This window comes from Dromiciops gliroides, chromosome 4 (assembly GCF_019393635.1).
Source record: "Dromiciops gliroides isolate mDroGli1 chromosome 4, mDroGli1.pri, whole genome shotgun sequence".
In the NCBI taxonomy this organism is placed as follows: domain Eukaryota; kingdom Metazoa; phylum Chordata; class Mammalia; order Microbiotheria; family Microbiotheriidae; genus Dromiciops; species Dromiciops gliroides.
Window position 1 is genome coordinate 439,033,132 of NC_057864.1, and position 20,629 is coordinate 439,053,760.

Below are 20,629 nucleotides of genomic sequence, written 5' to 3' on the forward strand. Positions count from 1 at the left end.
TAAATTTGATTTAGTTCCCTATATATTTTAGAGAGGAGGCCTTTATCAGAAGTACTGGCCTCAAAAATTGTTTCCCAGCTTTCTGCCTCCCTTCTAATTTTGGATGCATTGCTTCTGTTTGTACAAAAATGTTTTAATTTAATGTTATCAAAATCATCCATTTTGCATTTTATAATATACTCTATCTCTTGTTTGGTCAAAAACTGTTTTCCTTTCCAAAGATCTGATAGGTAGACTATTCCTTTCTCTCCTAATTTACCTATGGTATCACCTCTTATGTCTAAATCGTGTATCCATTTTGACCTTATTTTAGTATAAGGTGTAAGATGTTGGTCTATGCCTAATTTCTGCCATACTATCTTCCAGTTTTCCCAGCAGTTTTTGTCAAATACTGAGTTCCTATCCCAGAAGCTGGAGTCTTTGGGTTTATCAAACACTACATTACTAGTGTCATTTACTACTGCATTTCCTGAGCCTAGCCTATTCCATTGATCTACCACTCTTTTTTTTAGTCAGTACCAGATAGTTTTGATGACTGCCGCTTTATAGTAGAGCTCCAGGTTTGGTACCGCTAACCCACCTTCCTTTGAATTTTTTTTCATTATTTCCCTGGATATTCTTGATTTTTTGTTTTTCCAGATGAATTTTGTTATTATTCTTTCTAGCTCTATAAAATAATTTTTAGGTAGTCTGATTGGTATGGCACTGAATAAGTAAATTAATTTAGGCAGTATTGTCATTTTTACTATATTAGCTCTGCCTATCCATGAGCAACTGATATCTTTCCAATTATTTAGATCTGATTTGATTTGTTTGAAAAGTGTTTGGTAGTTGTGTTCATAGAGTTCCTGGGTTTGTCTTGGCAAGTAGACTCCCAAGTATTTTATATTATCTACTGTTACTTTAAATGGAATTTCTCTTTCTATCTCTTGCTGCTGGACTTTGTTGGTCATGTATAGAAATGCTGATGATTTATGTGGATTTTTTTTATATCCTGCTACTTCGCTAAAGTTAATTGTTTCAAGTAATTTTTGAGTTGATTCTCGAGGATTCCTTAAGTATACCATCATATCATCTGCAAAGAGTGATAGTTTTGTTTCCTCCTTGCCTATTCTAATTCCTTTAATTCCTTTCTCTTCTCTGATTCTGGCAAGTATTTATTAAGCACTATCTAGGTGCCAGGCTCTGCATAGTTGTTAAGTAGTCCACTTGTATCCGACTCTATATGACCCCATGGGCATTTTCCTTAGGGTTTCCTTGGCAAAGATATGAGTGCTTTACCATTTCCTTCTCTAGTGTGTCTCCAATTTTACAGATGATGAGCTGAGGCAAATAGGGGCTAAGTGACTTACCCAGGCTCACACAGCTAAGTGTCCGAGGTCAGATGTGAACTTAGATCTTCCTGACTCCAGGCCCAGTGCCCTAGTCACTGTACCACCTAACCACCTCAGATACCACACTAGGCAATGGAAATACAAAGTCGAAATCAAAACAGTTTCTTCTCTGAAGGAACTGTCAGTCTGGTGGATTTAATAAAAAATGATAATAGCTAGCATTTATGGAGCACTTTAAGGTTTGCAAAGTCCCTCATCCAATGACCCCCTACAACAACCCAATGAGATAGATGCTAACACTTGCCTTATTTTATGAGGGAGTGACTTGCCCACTGCCTTTTGGAGGCAGGATTTGAACCCAGGTCTTCCTGACTTCAGGTCCTGGATTCTGTGTACTTTTCTGGCCACTAACAGTTCAGCTTGCCCTTGATTTAGTAGCCCCATCTTCAGGGGCCGTGTTGCAGCACACGTTACCTAGTCCAATAGGCAATGAATGAAGCCATGGTAATTTCTACCTAGCTAGAAGTCCTTCTTCCTTATCCTTCAAAGAAACCCTCTAGCCCCATACACAAGATTCAGCCACAGCCCGTGGAGCAGACACATCATCTTAAAGAAAATTACCTTTTGGTCTCTGCTCCTTGTAGGGTTACCAGCCTTGGAAGCACGTACCTCACAGCTACAACAGGGCCTGGAGTGGTATTATCGGTCAGCTGTATGGCTGTGCGGGGCTTGATGCTTCCACCAGCTCAGCTCCTTTCTGCTGAATCAAAAACAAACACAAAATTGTTTTCTATCTATCCATCTATGCAGGTGGAAGTAATAGCAATTTGTTCTGGGCCTTGAATCTAATTCAAAAGGATTTCCAGGGAGAGAACTGGCTTCTTGTGAAACAGGAATTGGCCTGGGCTTCTTTTATATATACATATACATGTGTGTATATATACATATATGCACACGTGTGTATACATACATATGCGTGTGTGTATATATACACATACATGTACATGCATGTGTATATATATATATACTATTGAGCCCACAAAGGTCAAAATACAGTCTAAGATGTACTAGGAGAATAGGCCCACTAACTGTGAAACCTGTCAGTCAATAAACATTTATTAAGCACCTACTACGTGACAGGAAATATGCTAAGCACTGGGGATATAAAAAGAGAGGAACAACAATCTTTGTCCTCAAGGAACTTACCATTTAATGCTGACCTCTGAGAAAATCACTTATCCAATCTGGGCCTTAGGTCCCCTCAGTTGTAAAATGAGAGGGTTAGACTAGGGGCCTCTAAGGTCTCTTTCACAACAGATCAATGTAAGCTCCTTGAGGGGAGGGATTATGTCATTCATTGTGTCCCCAGAGCTTGGCATGCAACAGACCCTTAATAAATGCTTGCTAATAAATTGATTATCCTATGATCCTCTAATCCATTTCCCCTTGGACTCAGAGGAGCTAGCATTGCCAGACAGTGTCAGCTCCTTTTCTCACTTTTCCAAGGACAATTACCTAGCTCTCTTCTTGGCTTCCATTGCAGCATACTTTGTATTTGACTTCTCTCTGAATGTTTCCTATCCCCCTCCCCTCCAAGTGAATGTAAACTCCTTAGGGACAGAGACTGTATCATTCTGATCTTTATATGCTCAGGACGCCGCACAGTAGCATGTCACTGGCGTTTAATCACTGATTGTCAAATTGAATTAAATTGAAATGATCTGAAGTGATGTGGTGGTAGGAACCAGGAATCAAAATGCAGATGTTTGAGGTGTAGCTTCTGTTCTGCCACAGTCACATAAAAATGATAACCAACATTACAGGTCTAGGCCTTAAGGCTGACAAAGCATTTCACCAATATCATCCCACAGCCTCACAACAGCCTGTGAAACTGAGAGCATTAGTATTCCTGATTTACAGGGGAGGCCAAGGGTGTTGAATTGACTCACCCAGGGTCCTACAGTTAGATGAAGGCAGGATTTGAATTCTAATCTTCCTGACTCTGAATCCAATACTCTAACTGGCTAAGCCACCCAACTGCTTGGTCTTGGGTATTCACGTAGAATCACTGGTCCTCTTTCTTTATAAGTAAAGCTTTTGCAAACCCACAAACATCCCTCTAAAATACACAAGCACCCAAAATGCTCTCACCTGAGTTGAGGCAATAGATGAAGGTGCTGAAGTGGAGTACAGGGGGGACTGATTTTACCCAGAGCCTCTCAGACTCTACTAGAGTTTGTCTTCCTCCCTCCTCCCAGTCCCTTTCTCTTCAGGTTGAAAAATGGTAGTGTGGGAATGGGGAGGGGGTGGGAAGGGCTGACAGTAAACTGAGGGGAGCCAGCGAGAAGTCAGTCATGCTGGCTGGACTTCTCCCCCATAGAAATTCTGCAAACAGCAAAGAAAGGACAGGGAGGGAAAGAAGGCCCAGTGCTGTCAAATCATCCTGGAGACCCCCCAGGTAGAGCAGAGCCTGATCCTCTGACTGGGGGCCCTGGCCTCAGTGAGAAAGACCTCCAAGCCATCTTCACATCCCGATTCAGAGGAAGAGGCCTACAAGCACAAGCAATCACGATGTCATTTCATTTAGACCATCATGCATGGTCTGACCTACTCGAAGTGATCCACAGTCAAGTATGGACTTCCAAGGTTCTAGAGGAGATAGTGAAGCTGACAGCTTTGCACTGCTCTGCCTCACTTAAATCCAATTCACGTACAAGGCAAGACATCACCTACGACGTCATTGGTCCTCTTCGAGAACGAAGGTCAAATGACAACAGTTGAATGGTGGTGATGATGATGATTATATATTATTATGGATCATTACATCATATATTATTAAATTACATTAGAGGCAGATAGGTAGCTCAGTGGATAGAGCTCTGGGCCAGGAGTCAGCAAGACCTGAGTTCAAATCTAGCCTCAGATATTTACTAGCTGTTTGATCCTGGGCAAGTCACTTAACCTCTGTTTACCTTAACCCACTGGAGAAGAAAACGCCAAACCCCTCCAGTATCTTTGCTGAGAAAACCCCATGAACAGCACTGGCATGCTGCATGTGGTGCACAGGGTCAGCAAGAGTGAATGAACAACAAAATGATGTCATATTGTTACATGTAATAATAATAATAGCTAACATTTAGATAGCTCTCTGACGTTCACAAAGCTCTTTATAAATATTAGCTCACTTTAATCTCACCACAAGCCTAGAAGGTAGGCAAGACATATTATGCATCTCATAGAGGTCATACACTGGCTTTACATATTACATACACGTCACATACATGGACATGACCCTTTAGCCTTCTCAGTCACCTAACTTCCCTTACACCATGAGAAATAATATCCCGTCACTCCAATGCTCCTTCTTTACCTACTTTTAACATGAACCACCATTCCCCCCTGAGCGCCCCCCCCCCCCATCCCACTGTTCTTTTCCTGGTTTCCACACTAGATGTGAGCAGATCATCCTCATTTGCACCCTGCCTCATTGTAGGTGTTTCCCTCTTCCCTCTGCCTTCTCCCCCCTTAACAAACAGCTCTTATCCTGAAAGATTCCAAGTGCCCCCCCCACCCCGCCATGCTGCTGCCTTCTCCCACAGGGTCCTCACCTTCCCCTCCTCTAAACAAACAGAGATGCTCCACCTTGCCCATGCTTCCTGATGCCACTTCCAGACTCTCAATCAGCCTCCCTCTATTGATTCTCTGCCATTTGGAGTTCAGACTACCTACAGATAACAGCTTTTTCTCTTCATCTCATACCACAAACCATCATTGTTTGGGACTCCTAGTGTGCAACTCTCACCAGCGATACAGATCCATGATTCTCCTGCCACTTATACTATTAGAGTGTAGCCAGGGGAACTTCTAAAAGTTGAAGCGACTTTCCCGTGGTCGAATAGCCAATATGAATCAGAAGCAGTACTTAAATTAAGCTACATCTTCCTAATTGCAAGACCAGCCCTTCATGTATCCACCCTCAACTTGCCCAAGGTAGGTCTTGAAGAAATATTTGCTGACATCACTAGGTCTGTATCCTAAAGAGATCAAAGAAAAGGGGGGGGGGGGAGACCTGTTTGTACAAAGCTATTTGCAGCAACTCTTTTTGTGATAGCAAAGAATTGGAAATCAAGGGCATGCCCAACCACTGGGGAATGGGCAAGTTGTTATACATGATTGTGAGGGAATAACATTGTGCTATAAGAAATGATGAGCAGGATGCTTTCAGAAAAATCTGGGAAGACTTGCATGAACTGTTGCAAAGTGAAGTGAACAGAACTGGGAGAACCTTGTACATAGTAACAGCAACATTGTAAAGGCGATCAACTGTGAAAGACTTAGCTACTCTGATCAAGACAATGATCCAAGACAATTCCAAAGGACCCATGATGTGAAATGCTCTCCACCTCCCACAGAGAGAACTGATGAATTGAAGCCTACTTTTTTTCACCATCTTTATTTTTCTTGGGTTTTATGTGTTTTTTCTTTTGCAACATGACTATATGTGTGTTTTACATGACTTCACTTGTATCATTAATACATTGCTTGCCTTCTGAAAGGATGGGAGAGGGTAGGAGAGAGAGAATTTGGAATTCAAAATTTTAAAAAATGGATGTTAATAATTTTTAAAATGTATTTGGGAAATATTTAACAAAATAAATAAAAATCCATGTTTTAAAAAGAAATATTTGTTATGTACGAATGAACTTCTAGCCAAATAAACTGACACTTCCTCTCTTTATTCTCCATGCCTCCCTTATCTCCATGCTCAGATCTATCCTATATGCTGCTACCAGACTAATCTTCTTAAACCCTGCTTTTATCATGTGATTTTTTTCTGCTTCAAAATCCATAATCTCTCACTAATTCCTGCTGCATCACATCTAAATTCCTCTGCCTTGTTTTCAGGACCCTCTATCATTTTCGCCTGCCTTATCTCCTCTTCTCTGCTGTTATTCCCCAACAAAACGATGCCTCTACTCAAGCCAGACTCTTTACTGTCTTCCCCAAACATCGAACTCATTTTTTTACCCACTCATGAAATGATGTCACCTTATAAAACTGAGATCTTTCCTCACAACAACTCTGTGAGGTAATTAGTAGGGCAAATAATATTATCCCTATCCTACAGATGAGGATATTAATTCCCTGGGACAGATAATGACTCACCTGTGATCACACAGTTAATAGGGCCTGAGTCAAGGCAGTTAGATGGCAACAGTGGATAGAGTGCCACACCTGGAGTCAGGAAGAACTGAGTTCAACTCTGGCCTCAGACACTTCCTAGTTGTGTGACCCCCCGGGCAAGTCACTTCACTCTATTTGCCTCCATTTCCTCATCCGTAAAATGAGCTGGAGAAGGAAATGGCAAACCACTCCAAAATCTCTTCCAAGAAAACCCTAAATGGGGTCACGCTCCGTCCACTGAGCCAGCTTGAAACACACAAAGGATCACAAAAAGCACCCCACTTCTGTCCTATGTGTTTTACACACCTTAAAGCACTTAGGGAATTTGGAGTGGCAGCTAGGTCTCTGGGCCTGGAATCAGGAAAACCTGAATTCAAATCCAGCTTTTAGACATTTGCCAGCTATATGAACCTGGGCAAATCACTTAACTTCTGTCTGCCTCAGACAGATAGTAATAGAACCTACTTCTCAAGGTTGTTGTGAAGATGAAATGGGATCATATTTCCAAAGGGCTTTGAAAACCTTAAAGCACTAAATAAATATAAATTCTAGATGTTATTTGGGAAGCAAAGTCATCTGGCCTATTGAGCTCTAAAGTTTTTTGATCACGCATGCTATCCGTAAAAGAAATTTTTATATATATGCACACACATATACATACACATACATATATTTATACGTGTGTATGTGTCTGTATATATGTATGTACACACACACATACACCCTAGATGGTTCAGTGGATAGAGTGCCACACCTGGAGTCAGGAAGAACTGGGTTCAACTCTGGCCTCAGACACTTCCTAGTTGTGTGACCCTGGGCAAGTCACTTAACCTCTGTTTGTCTCAATCCACTGGAAAAGAAAATGGCCAACTACTCCAGCATCTTTGCCAAGAAAACCCTTTGGATCCTTTTGGTATTCCTTGGTCCACAGACATGACTGAACAACAACCACTAACGTATTGTCGTTACCATTTACATTATAAAACCCACACACAAAAAGAGAACTTTTAAAAGGTTTAAAAGTAAGATATTTGATCTCAGAGTCAATAGGGAACCTTTGGAATTTACCGAGAAGCCTAATAGTAACATGGTCAGGAAAATCCCTTAGGCAGCTATGTGGAGGCTGGTTCAGAGAAGGGAGAGACTTGAAGAAGTCTCGATTACAATCATCTAGGGAAGGGGTGAACTGGGGCTTTAATTCGAGTCAAGGCTGCACGAGTGGAGAAGGGGATGGATGTGAGAAATGATGCCGTAGAAATGATAAAATCTGACCATCGTTCCTAGGTGCGGCCTGAGTGGAAGTGCAGGATGGGGGTGCCTTGGACAGTGATGGATATGGATTTGGCGGATAATGTAATGAGATGGGCTATGCAGATTGCAACACAGCTAAGCTAGTTCATCCTGGATGACTCATTCTCACCTACCGAAAAGGGTAGGGTGGGGTCTTACTCATTGGCCATTGCCCCAAAGCCCAGAAACTAGCACCTGCTGAGACCAAGAAGTAATGGGGTGGGGGTGGGGGGCAGGGCAGAGGGTGAGAAGGACTTGGGGAAAGGAAGGGGGGCACTTTTGCCTGTGCAGCTGCTTTCAGGGTCCTGGGTCAGATTAGGTTATAAATGCCCCAGGTGCTAACAGACCTGTCACAAGCCATAGGAGGCCAGTGGTGGGGCTGGGCAGAGTGTAAATGTTGAGCAATGAGGAGAATCATCCCCTTGGGTAGCCTTTGATTGGCTATCATGGAAAGGTGAGGTGAGACTCATCTTCCTACCCTTCCACTGGTTAATCCCGAACCCCTGGGGAATCACACCACATCTCCCCAGGACCGCAGGGCCTCTATTTTGGAGCCCTTTAGTCTGGTGGTCAGACCTGGAATGAGGAAGACCTGCCTTCCAAATACACCTAGACCTTTGTTAGCCAAAGGATCCTGGGCTAGCTCCCAGAGCCGGAGACAGGTCTCCAGGATTACAAATTGCAGAACAGTTGCAGAGGGAGTGTCCTCCCTGAGCTGCCTACCACTCTGAAATCACTGTGTGGTCCAAAAAAAGAAAAAAAATTGGAGATAATAATAGCACGCACCTCAGAGGGTTGTTGTAAGGATCAAATCAGATAGGGAACGCAAAGCGCTTTGCCAACTCTCATGTATTACATAAATGTGAACTGGCATTATTATTAGAGTACTTCCATAATAACTACTTTCTCATTGATCAGTTGATCCAGTTATAGCCAATGGCAACTTCAGAACTTCAGATTCTAGGAATGTTTCTTTGACCTGGTACAGTCATCTATCTCCAAACACAGTGATAGTATCTGTTGCTATCACACTTCTTTCTCTTTTGACTCAGGATAAAATGTGTCTTGAGAGCTTTAGCTCAGGCATATCTGGAAATACATCTCCCCCCTCCCTCCCTCCTCTTCCTCCCCACCTCCCTCAGCCTGTTAACCATCTTTAGCCCTGTCCACTAGCCATTTGGCTCTAAGGGCCTCTGATGGTGGCCTTGTTTTGGGGTGCCACTCCCTGAATGGGAAAAATAGCACTTAAGGCTTTTCATCTTCAAAGCATCTCCCAGATAAACAAGTATTAATTTAGCCAGACATTCCCCTGTGTAGTTGGCCATCATTCTTGATCACCTCATTTCATAAAGGGACAGACCGGAAAAACCAAGACCCAAGGACTGAGCAACCTGCTCAGGGTCACAAGGTGAGCAAGAAGACAGAAAGGACCCTTGCTACCCCAGACTAGAATATTCTAACCCCTCCCACCCCCCATTCAGAAATATTGATAGCAATCGGCAGATTTCTCCATTCAGGTTAGGTTGACCCCTTGTTTAGTGGGACTTATGTCTAGAGGTCTTTTTTGATTCCCCCTCAATTATTAGAGGTCTTCTCTCACTGACGTGTAGCTACATGGGTGCAGTGGATAGAACACTGGGCCTGGAGTCAGGAAGACTCATCTTCCTGAGTTCAAATCTGGCCTCAGACACTTACTAGCTGTGTGACTTTGGAAAAGTCACTTTACCCTGTTTGCCTCAGTTTCCTCATCTGGAAAATGAGCTAGAGAAGGAAATGCCAAACTACTTCAGTATCTTTGCCAAGAAAACCCTAAATGGGGTCATGAAAAGTCACACATGACTAATCGACAAAAGAACTTCTCCCACTGTATTCCAGACCCCAACATTACTTTGCATTTACTTTCTATAAGAGAGGCAGTGTGGTGTCATGGAGAAAGCTAGTCTTATAGCTAAGAGGACCTGAGCTAAGTACACATCTGACAAATACTGGCTGTAAAGTGGCTCAACCTCTTAGTACGCTACCTAGCTCTCTACAGCTGTAAGTAGCAGAGAAGGTGCTAACCTATACTGGTAGAAGGCATTTGCTAAGCCAGTAATTACCCCTACCAAGGAAATCAGAGGTCGGGTCTCCTTACTTTAAGTGATATATGCTTAAGTATATATTTTGCATATGATTATCTGTGTCTATGTTGTTTGTCTCTGTAGAAAAATATATGCTTCTCAGGTCAGGGACTTTTTATTTTCATCTTTCTAAACCTAGGGTTTAACACGGTGACTTGCATACAGTTGGCACTAACTACTTGAATTAAATTGAACTGAATTGTCTCCATGTAAAGTCAAGCTCCAGGGTCTACCCACATCTCCCAGCATTCCTCCACCAGCCTCTCAAGCATGCTTTGCCTTTCTTCCCCTCCCAAACATTGAACTAAACCCAGGACCGCTTCTCAGATAGGATTGAGGCTGGAAACTAGAAGGAGTTTGTCTTCATTGTGATAACTAAGGCTCATCCTAGATTGAACAGCAATAAATCCTTCGTGTCCCTTTGATAAATTGAGAGGGAAAAATTGGGGGCAGATTTAAATTTTCCTATTTTTTTTTCTCTGCTTCCCTCTCATCTCCAGATTGATCTATGAACAAGTATTTACTGGGCACCACACCTAGTACCACAGTCAGGGGGATTATATGAGTTATTGCTCCCAAGCCAGGACTTCCAGGCTAGCTATAGATCAGGGTGGACATGGACCTGGGCAGGAGATGGTGTGATGTCACAAAAAGAGCTCTGAAGATGGAATCTGTTCATTGTCTATAACACTTGCTAGCCTTGTGACAGTAGGAAACAGCCTGTTTCCTCCTTCATAAAATGGGAATAATATTTGCTCTACTCTGTTGTGAGGAAAACACTTTGCAACTTTAAAGTGCTATGGAAATAAGAGTTATTACCAATAGGAGGCAGTTAGGTGGCACTGCAGTGGATAAAGCCCTGACCCTGGATTCAGGAGGATCTGAGTTCAAATCTGCCCTCAAATACTTGACACTTACTAGCTGTGTGACCCTGGGCAAGTCACTTAATCCTCCTTGCCCCTCAAAAAAAAAAAAGAGTTATTACCAATAAAGGAAAACACATAAAGTGTTTAATAAAGTGATTGTTCTTCCTAATTCTGAAGGTTGCTTTACTGCGGTCCCCCACAAAATCTTTGTTTCCATTCCATTTCCCTGATGTATGCCTTTCCCTCCTTTCTTGACATGGCTCTATCCCCTCCAATTTCCCTAGAGGCTTCCAAAGTTAGGGCCAGGATCTTTGAGGTTCCAGAAGGAAGGATCCATTCAAGATTTCAAAAGAGCTCTGAGTTTTATATATATATATATTTTTTTTTTGGTGGGGCAATGGGGGCCCAGGGTCACACAGCTAGTAAGTGTCAAGTGTCTGAGGCCGGATTTGAACTCAGGTACTCCTGAATCCAGGGCTGGCGCTTTATCCACTGTGCCACCTAGCCACCCGCCCCTGAGTTATATATTTTTAAATAAACAAATTAAGCTCCTCCCCTTCCCAATATGTTTTGCCTGCAGGTGGAGAGCCTGGAGTAGCAACAGCCTGTTCTGGCTGTTCCTCCCATTCATTCTCCTACCTGGCACCTCCTTCCTTTCCTTCTCCAACAGAGGATCCTTCTAGAGTTTCTTCAACCCCAATTCTCTGTGCCAATTGGTGGCCACCTCAGCCAACTGCCATGGAACCTTCCATCCTATCCATTCCATCATCCCCACCCTTCCCCCACCCCACTCCCCAACCTCTCAAGGAACTTTTTTGTGTAGCAATAAAGAGAAAACATCCTCTATCTCTACAGTTTACTCTCTGGAGCAAGTAATTTCCAGCTGCCTATCATCAACTACCTCCCGTATCTACGCAACTGTATGTCCTTCATTCATCTCAATCTCAACATGATTTTAAGATCTTTCCCTTCAATTCTTCCCCTTTTCCTGACTTCTCTATTTCTGCAGAGGGTACCACTATTTTTCCAATCAGGCAGGTTTATAGCTTCAGAATCACTGTCAACTCTTCCCTCTCCCTTGACCTTCATATCCAATCAGTCACCAAAGTTTGTTAACGACGGTGCCCAGTACAATGTCTATTTAATAAATAACTTTTGCTTGTAAATTGATCTACAATATCTCTGAAATCCATCCCCCTTCTCTTAACTAATTCAAACTCTCATCATCAGCTCTCACCTCATCTTTCCAATAGCTTCCTAATGGATCTTCCTGACTCAGATCCTTTCTAACCTCCAAGCCATCTTCCACACAGTTGCCAAATTGATATTTCTAAAGTACAGATCTGAATATGCCACTCCCCTTTAAAGCCCTTCACAATATAGTTCCAGTTTACATATCCAGGTTCATTTATTCCCCTTCATGTAATCTATGGTCCAACTATACTGGCTTACCTGTTGTTCTCTATGCAATATATTCCATCAGACTGATGACCTTGCTTTCAGGTCAGCCACCACAGCCATCATTTAGGGGAGCAACCCCTGCAGAGAAAGAGCCAACACCCCTACAACCACCAACTGCCAACCAACTGCCATCAGCAGGGCAGTCAAGTCAGCCTAACTGGAATAGCAAAGAACCCTGAAGAAAAGACAGGAAGTAGCATGTGTCAGATGGGCCAAACCACTGACTGTCATCTCCCTTCAGACTCTGCTGGAGATGGCCCAGGATTTAAGAGCCCCAGAAATAGCAGCACCCCACCCAAAGCACTAGCCCTTCTTTCAGCCCAGCCCCCCACATCCATCATCTAAAGACTCAACCCTTGTGGAGTTGGACCCTGAAAAATTGCCTCTGCCAATCCTTTAGTGCGGTCGCTACCTGCTCAGTAGCCACAGCTACTGAAGAGCAGGAAAGGAAAGTTCTCATGACCAAAGTCTTTGACATGGTCAAATAGTTCGACATTAGAAACAAAATTTTTCTCCCCAATGGAAATGATTTGAGAAAAGATGAACTATTATCTCCTTTGTTGCTGCACCCTAAGGGTCATCAAACTTTTGTATCTCTCTTTTTTTTTTTCAGGGCAATGAGGATTAAGTGACTTGCCTAGGGTCACACCGCTAGTAAGTATCAAGTGTTTGAGGCCGTATTTGAACTCAGTTACTCCTGAATCCAGGGCCAGTGCTTTATCCACTGCGCCACCTATTTGCCCCCTTTTGTATCTCATTTGCAGGAGATTCCTCCTATAGGTATTGTCTCCCCTATTACAGTGTGAGCTTTTTGAGAGCCAGGACTCTTGATTTTCTATTTTTTTTTTCTTTTTGAATTTTTTTTCTATTTGGTTCTTAAATAGATTTTTACTGATATTTTGTTTTTTATATTTCACAGATTTCCTCCTCTATCCCTCCCTGACTTCCAGATAGTCATCACCTAAAACGGATTTTTTTTTTTGCAGGCAATGGGGGTTAAGTGACTTGCCCAGGGTCATACAGCTAGTAAGTGTCAAGTGTCAGAGGCTGGATTTGAACTCAGGTACTCCTGAATCCAGGGCCAGTGCTTTAACCACTTCGCCATCTAGCTGCCCTTGGATTTTTTTTTTAAGAGAAAAATAATTTAGGAAAATTAATCAATGTTAAGTGAACAAGCATTTATTTAAGAACCTATTATGTGCCAAGCACTGAGCTGAGCATTAGGGATACAAAGATAAGGAAAAACCAACCCCTGTTCCTGGTGAACTCAAACTTTTTGGAAGAGACAACATGCAAACTATGTACAAATAAGATATGTTGGGTTACATGATAAATGGGGAAGATAATCATCGGAGGGAAGACATTATTTTAGCATGGGGGCACTCAGTTAACAGGGTCAAGGGGGCAACGAGAGGCAGGGGCTGGGACAGGCTCAAAATTTCACCTCAAAATTTTACATTATATGCAATGTTCCACAATGTGGGCCCCTACTTCTGCAAAGAAATGGGGGGAAGCATTTTCTCATATCTCTTTTCAGGAGCAAGCTTGGACATTATAATTTTACAATATCCATGTTAAATTATTTTGTGGTTACTGTTCTTTCCATCTATATTGTTGTCACTGTGTATGATGTTTTCCTGGCAAAGTTGACTTTACTTCAGTTCATATCAGTCTTTGAATGCTTCTTGGTATTCCTCATGCTAGTCATTTCTTACAGCACAGTAATATTCTATTATATCCATGTACCACAATTTTTTTTTTTTTAGTGAGGCAATTGGGGTTAAGTGACTTGCCCAGGGTCACACAGCTAGCAAGTGTTAAGTGTCTGAGGCCGGATTTGAACCCAGGTACTCCTGACTCCAGGGCCGGTGCTCTATCCACTGCACCACCTAGCTGCCCCCACAATTTTTTACTACCACAAAAAGTGCGCCCATAAATATTTTGGTGCATGTGAGCCTTTTTTGAGGGGGAGGGGTCAATTACCTTTTGGGGGTATGCCTAGTAGTGGAATCTCTGGCTTAAGAGGTAGGGACATTTTAACCACTTTAGTCGCATAATTCTCAATTACTTTCCAGAACAGTTGCACTATTCATAGATCTACCAACCAATGCATTAGTGAGACTGACTGTCTTCCCACACTCCCTGCAATATTGTATATTCTCATTTTCATCTTTGTCAGTGTGCTGGGTATGGGGCAGAACCAAATGGTTGTTTTAATGTGTATTTCTCTTATTATTAGTGATTGGAAGTATTTGTTCTTATGGTTGTTAAAAGTTTGCAAGTCTTTTGAAAATTGTTCATATCCTTTGCCTACAATGGCTTTTGTTATATGTATCCATATATACATACACATATATAACCACACAAGTATGTGTATATATATGTTTCTGAACATACATATGTATGTTAGTTGTCTCTATGTTTTTGGATAGCAAATCCTTATCAGAGCTACTTGATATAAAGATTTTCTCCAGTTGACGGCTTCCCTTTTTATTCTAGTTGTATTACTTGTATTTGTGTTAAAAATTTTCAATTTTATGTAATTGAAATGATCTATTTTGTCTTTTTTGATAGCCTTTCTATTTTATTTGGTTAATTCATCACATACCCATAAGTATAAGAGGTAGATAATCGGTTTTTCTTTTAATTTTTAATAATATCCAGGTCTCCTATCCATTTTGAATTTGTTGTGGAATATGGTGTGGAATGTTGGTCTAAACCTAATTTCTACCAGATTGCTTTCCAATTTTCCCAGTAATTCTTATCAAAAGAATTGATATTCCTAAAGCACAGAACTGACCTGTTCTGTGCTTTAGGGTGATTAAGGTGCTGCATTCTGCCTCTTATGATATAATACATACTCCTCTGATTGACTTTGTTGTTGTTGTTGTTTTTGTTTTTTGGGTTTTTTTTTAGTGAGGCAATTGGGGTTAAGTGACTTGCCCAGGGTCACACAGCTAGTAAATGTTAAGTGTCTGAGGCCTGATTTGAACTCAGGTCCTCCTGACTTCAGGGCCGGTTCTCTATCCACTGCGCCACCTAGCTGCCCTCTGCTCTTCACCATATGGATCCCAGCCTACATTTCCAGGCTCCTTAACCATTACTCCCCTTCATGTAATATATGGTCCAACTACCCTGAGGATCTCTCGTTTCACAAATTGGTTTTTGGGATAAGCTTCTCAAAGATCCAAAGTTACAGACTTTTTGAAGCTAAGAAACTGAAGAAGGGGGAAAAAATTTGAAAAAAGAAGAAACAGGCAAGAAAGCCTAGGATTAAGAGTTGGAGGGAAATTTAGAGACAATCACTAGTAGTTGTCACAATTCTTTCAGATGAAGAACCAGAGGCCGGCAGAGGGAAAGTGCCTTCCCCAAAGTCACATGGCAGAATTCTGATCCTCCAGGCACTTAGGCAGCACTGTGCATAGAGCACAGTACCTGGAGCCAGGAAGACCTGAGTTCAAATCCTATCTCAAATGCTTACTAAGCTATATGACCCCGGACAAGTCACTGAACCTCTCTGTGCCTAAGTTTCCTCATTTAAAAAATGAAGGGGTTGGAGTTGATGATGTCTCGGGGCTTTCCAGCTCTAAATCTATGATTCTATGAACCACAAATCCAGTGCCCCACACCACACTGAGCCCTTATACAGACAGCTGGGTGGTGGAGGGGATAGAGTGCTGGGCTTGGAGTTAAGAAAGCCTTATATTGGGGCAGCTAGGTGGCGCAGTGGATAGAGCACCGGCCCTGGAGTCAGGAGTACCTGAGTTCAAATCCAGCCTCAGACACTTAACACTTACTAGCTGTGTGACCCTGGGCAAGTCACTTAACCCCAATTGCCTCACTAAAAAAAAAAAAGAAAGCCTTATATCAAGTGTGACCTCAGAAAGTTACTAATTGTGGACAAATCACTTAACCTTTGTTTGCCTCAGTTTCCTCAACTGTAAAACGGGGATAATAACAGCACCTGCCTTACAGGTTGCTGTAAGACTCAAATGAGACATTTGTATTATGTGCTTGGCACTGAGTCTGGAATATGCTAGAGGCTATAGAAATGCTCATTTCCTTTCCCATTATATCACAATGCCTCTTCCAAATACGACTTCAGTAGGGGTCCTTGGTGGTATTGTTTTCCATTGTTCTGGGGTGGGTGGTGAGACAGGAGAAAGAAGGCAGGAAGAAGGAAGAATGGCTCATCAGAAGTCTATACAAGAATCAGACTGCAGAAGAAACAGAGGATGCAAGGGATGAGCCTGAGTCGTCGCGTTTTCCCTGATCTGTTATGATTATAAGTAATATTTGGTGGGAGGAAAACTCTCCTGGAAGCAGACACGGCATATCTTGTTTTATTTTTAATTAAATGGGAGTTTTTGGAAGCCAGTCCACTCCTAGCTGCCAGACTCACAGCTCTAGTTGTACTCATTTCCTTTGATCAGAAGATGGCTGGGTGACAAGATTTGTCTTTCTTAAAAATAGTTCCAGGGAAGGAGAAATCTATTTGAGGGTGCCTCCTTCCCTTCCTGTGGCAAGTAGAGAAGTCGTACTAGATAGGAAAATTTAATTTTGCAGAGTCCAATGTCCTAACCTCAGCAACAATTTTGGAAGGCTATTTTTAGGGGTCCTTGTGAGGCTGTTTCTCATAAACCAACTGAAGTAGGAACTAAAAATGGCTTCTAAGATATTGTTCAGAATCAAAGTGCAAAGGGTGAGGGAACGATAGCAAAGGGTGGCAAAAGGAGAGGGAAGGGTTGTCAGGTGAAAGGGGTCTCAGAAGACATCTCTTCCTATGTGCACCTGGTCAGGAATCCCCTTTACAACCCAGTTGACAAATGGTCAGTCATACAGTTTCCACTTGAAGACCCCCAGGAATGGAAATCACTTCATTCCAAGGCAGCCCATCCTGCTTTGGGACAGGTCTGATCATTTTACATAGAGCAGGAATCTCTCTACTTCCACCTTTTTTCATTGTTTTGCCTTCCAAAGCCAAACAGAGCCAACATAATCCCTACTAACTTTAGATAGTATTTCTCCCTCTCACCCACTTACCCACCCACTCAAATCTTCTCCATGTTAAACATCTCCAGTTCCTTCAAAACAAACAAGAAATTCTAACCATCTTCTTTTTTGAAAAAAAAAATATTATGCTGAATTTGTCATCCTATTGTTTTCCTCCAGTATGCTGCTGCTTGCAGGCAGCAACTATTTGTCATTTTTGTCTTTCTCAGGTGCCTATCATAGAGCCTGTTCCAGTGCAGGCATTTAATAAATGTTTTGTTGAATTTGAACTATGTCACATACTTTCTGTCCCATCTGTTCCACTTTTACCATCTCCAGCCCTATATTGTTAGCTTTTTGTGATCGTTTCTGAGACCTCTCTTTACCTTCTCAACTATGTCCGAAGGTCCTTGAGGAGAGAGTGTTTTTTGGTGTTTGCTACATATCCATGACCACCCTCCATCCAGGAATTTCCAAGGACAGTCAAGAAAACAAAGTGTGGTTTCAATGAAGCTTTGCGGAGGATATCTCCTTTGTTAGACCATGTGCCTGGGTTTGGGGTCAAATCGCTAGGGTCGCCACACCCCTTCTAGCACAATATAGTGTGCACGGTAAGCACTCAAAAAAAAAATCATTCATTACCAGGGACATCGTGTATTTCATTATTTATGAAATACCTACTGTGTGCAAAAACACTGGCAGGTTCTGCAGAAGATACAAAGATAGATATGAGTTTTCTAAACCAGTACAACTCTTCACTCTCCCTGACTCCCTTGCTCCTTTCTCCTTTCTTTACTCACTAGACCTAAATCTTGGATCACTTCCACCATCTCAGCCTCTTCCAACTGGATCTAGTACAAATTTATGTTATCTAATCTCAACTGGCCATTCACTGAAACAAGACAATACCTCTACTCCTCCCTAACTGATTCTCTATTCCATTTTCCACAATGGCTATTATAGACCTTTTCTTGCCCTTTTAAGCCTCCGGCAATACTTCCTCCCACCCTCTCAACTGATGACCTGGCCTCATAGTTCAAAAAAAAAAAAATTTGGCTATACACTGAGAACTCCCTCTTCCCTCTTCCTTCTTCCTCCTCACCTGACAACCCTGCCCCTTCATTTTACAACTTCCTGATTTTATTCCCCCCACCTTTTCCTCCTTTATTCTACTTTTGAATGAAAAGATGACCTTAGTGGGGGGGGGCAGGGCAATGAGGGTTAAGTGATTTGCCCAAGGTCACACAGCTAGTAAGTGTTAAGTGTCTGAGCTCACATTTGAACTCAGATCTTCCTGAATCCAGGGCCGGTGCTTTATCCACTGCAGCGCCACCTAGCTGCCCCTAAAGATGACCCTTCTTAACAAGGCCAACCCTTCTATACACGCACCTTTGATCCCCATCCACCCCTGTCTTCTACAGCAGATTCCCCATTATAATTCCCCCCTTTCTAATTGTCAATCTTTCCCTAACTACTGGTTCCTTTGCAGCTTCCTTTAAACATATCCAGGTTTCTCCTATCTTCCCAAAACCCTCATTAGAGTCTACCATGATTGCTATCATCCTATATTTCTCATCTCTCAGCCAAAATTCATGAAAAAGCCTTCTATACCTCCCACCAGAGAGGTGAAGAACTTATAAGAGAGAAAGAGATACATTTTTGGGGCATGGCCACTGTGGAAATTTGCTTTGTTTGACGATGTGAGCTTCTGATTATGGTTTTGTTTGGGAGAGATTTTCCTTTTTTGTTGGGGCAGGGAGGGGAGAAGGAGGAAGTAGTGGGGAAAATAGATTTTAGATGTGTGTAAAAATAAGGGGAAAAAAGGGAAAAGTCATTTGCAGTTGGTGTCTCTACTTCCTCTACTCTTACTCTTATTTTATTCCTTTTATTCTAGCTTCCAATCTCATCACTGAACTAAAAGTGGTCTCTCCAACATTTTCAACAATTTTCTAAATACTCCAATTTAAGGATCTCCTTTTAATTCTTATCCTCCTTGACATCTCTGATGCATTTGACCACTATCTCCTTGGATATTCCCTCATCTCTGAGTTTTCAGAGAATCTTCTGATTCTCTTCCCACCCATTCCTTCTCAGTTTCCTTCATTGGTTCATCATTCATGTGACACCCATTAACTGTAGGTATCCTGCAAACCCCTCTCCTGGGTTTTCTTTTCTTTTCTCTCCACACTTTGTCTCTTAGGGACATCATCAGCACCTAAGTGGTTCAATTGTCATCTCTATGCAGATGACTTATTTATATATTCTTTCCTAGACTCTTTACAAAGCTCCAGTCTTGCATCACTAACTAACTACCTGTTAAACATTTCAAATTGAACGTCTGAGAGGCAGCTCAAACTCAATTTATCCAATGTAGAATTCATTGTCCTTCCCCTCCCCAATGGTTGACCACCTTCCAAATTTCCCTACTAGTTGAGAGCACCACCATTCTTCTAGTCACCCAGATTTCCATCCTCACTCTCACTTAAACTATATAATCAGTCACCAAATCTTGACATTACAACTCTCATGTCTGACACCTTCCCTCCACTTACGTAACCACCACCTTACTTCAGGACATCATCATTTCTCACCTAGGCTACTGCAACAGCCTCCTACCTGGTATCTCAAGTCTGTTTACTACTGTCCACTGTTGCCAAAGAGATTTTCCTTAAGTGCAGATCTCTCTTTGTAATGCCCCTATTCAATCAGTTTCAGTGGCTTCATGTTGCCTCTAGGATTAGATATAAACCTTCACAACCTGGCCCCAGCCTTTCTCTCCAGCCTCATTAGACATTCCTCTTCTCCCCACACTCTATGATCCAGCCAAAATGGCCTCTCTGTGCCTCAGTCACAACAGTCTATTTCTTGGTTCCACACCTTTAGACTGGCTGTTCTCCATGCCTGGAGGATATTCCTTCCTCACTTCTGCCACATAGAATTTCTCTCCTTCACGATGGAGCTCAAGTACTGCTATATTAAAAGCCTTTCCTCAAAGCTTCCTCCCAAGCTACCTGGCATTTAACTATTTTATATTTATTCTTTTTTTTTGTTTTTGTTTTTTGGGGTTTTTTTTAGTGAGGCAATTGGGGTTAAGTGACTTGCCCAGGGTCACACAGCTAGTAAATGTTAAGTGTCTGAGGCCTGATTTGAACTCAGGTACTCCTGACTCCAGGGCCGGTGCTCTATCCACTGCGCCACCTAGCTGTCCCTATATTTATTCTTTATAGTTATTTTGTATATGGCTATAAAGGTACTTGGTGTCTCCTGCATTAGAATATAAATTCCACGTGAGCAGTAATTATTTCATATTTGCATTTATATTCCCAACCCCTAGCAAAGTGGCACATGGTAGTCACTTAATTAAGCAGTCACAAAAATTAAT

General features: G+C 42.1%; 1 protein-coding gene across 3 annotated transcripts in view; it reads right to left on the reverse strand.

Annotated features, from left to right (window-relative positions):
* ADORA3 (adenosine A3 receptor) overlaps positions 1 to 20,629 on the reverse strand; it is a 102,308-nt gene that overhangs the window by 66,123 nt on the left and 15,556 nt on the right. For 2 of the 3 annotated variants that reach the window (XM_044000128.1, XM_044000125.1), the window contains exon 2: positions 1,956 to 2,091. The gene's annotated coding sequence lies outside the window, so the exon portion shown is untranslated. Of the gene's footprint in view, positions 1 to 1,955; positions 2,095 to 20,629 lie in introns of all 3 variants that reach the window. The other variant, XM_044000126.1, reaches the window with a different exon arrangement.